Genomic DNA, 1381 nt, shown 5'->3' on the forward strand with positions numbered 1-1381 from the left:
ATCGAGCCCCGCATCGGGCTCCCTGCTCTGCGGGAAGCCTGCTTCTCCCTCTCCCACTCCCCCTGCTTGTGTTCCCTCTCTCGCTGTCTCTCTCTCTGTCAAATAAATAAATAAAATCTTAAAAAAAAAAACAGGAACAAAAAAAAATCCCATATTGACCTGGACCACGGATGACTCTAACTTCATCAAAAAATAGTCTCAAGGAGCTACCCAGGGAGGGGTCCATATGGCATTGTTCTGCATTCCCGTCATAAATTAAAGGGAAATTTTCACAATGTCTAGAGCCCTTGACGTCCTGCAAATGAAGGAGGAGGATGTCCTCAAATTCCCTGCAGCAGGAACCCACTTAGGTAGCACCAACCTTGACTTCCAAATGCAAGCGTACATCTACAAAAGGGAAAGTGATGGTATCTACATCATAAATCTGAAGAGAACCTGGGAGAAGCTTCTGCTGGCAGCCTTATGCCATGGTTGCCGCTAAAAATCTGGCTGATGTCAGTATCATCATCCAGGAATACTGGCCAGGAGCTGTGCTGAGGTCTGCTGCTGCTGCCGGAGCCACTCCTACTGCCGGCCGCTTCACTCCTGGAACCTTCACTACCTAGATCCAGGCAGCCTTCCGGGAGCCGAGACTGCTGGTGGTTACTGAGCCCAGGGCTGACCACCAGCCTCTTACAGAGGCGTCTTATATTAACCTGCCTATCATCGCCCTGGGTAACAGACTCTCCTCTGCACTACGTGGACATCGCCATCCCTTGCAACAACAAGGGAGCTCACTCAGTGGGCCTGGGAAGTTCCGTGCATGCGTCGCACCATTTCCCATGAGCACCCAGTGGAGGTCATGCCTGATCTCTACTTCTACAGAGATCCTGAAGAGACTGAAAAGGAAGGGCAGGTCGCTGCTGAGAATTCTGTGACGGAGGAGGACCTTCAGGGTGAATGGACTGTTCCAGTTCTTGAGTTCACTGCTATTCAACCTGAAGTCACAGACTGGTCTGATGGCGTGCAGGTGCCCTCTGTGCCTATTCAGCAGTTCCCCACTGAGGACTGGAGCGTCCAGCTGGCGGTAGAAGACTGGTCTGCAGCTCCCACTGCTCAGGCCACAGAATGGGTGGGAATAACCATGAGTGGTCTTCCTCTTCCACAAAGGCAAACAAAATGGAAAGAAGGTTGATGGAAAATAAAGTTTCTAAAAAAAAAAAAGGTCTTAAGGAGGGTATAACTTTCATCTCTGCTACCACCCATTAGTTCCTGAGGGAGAGTGAAGTGGAGTCAGAGATATGCTTAAATCCCAGATCTGACAACACTGATATCAATCTTAGTTTGAAATCCTATGGAAAGAATTTTCAGGGACTCCAGGATCTTTCCCTGAATTACTACC

At 49.3% G+C, this 1381-nt stretch overlaps 1 pseudogene; it reads left to right on the forward strand.

Moving 5' to 3' along the window:
- Nucleotides 1–274: 274 nt before the first annotated feature.
- On the forward strand, nt 275–1174 carry LOC114196857 (small ribosomal subunit protein uS2 pseudogene; annotated as a pseudogene).
- Nucleotides 1175–1381: the final 207 nt, after the last annotated feature.

This window comes from Eumetopias jubatus, unplaced genomic scaffold (assembly GCF_037043125.1).
Source record: "Eumetopias jubatus isolate StellerSeaLion01/CBP00866 unplaced genomic scaffold, mEumJub1_p1.0 scaffold_4, whole genome shotgun sequence".
NCBI lineage: Eukaryota > Metazoa > Chordata > Mammalia > Carnivora > Otariidae > Eumetopias > Eumetopias jubatus.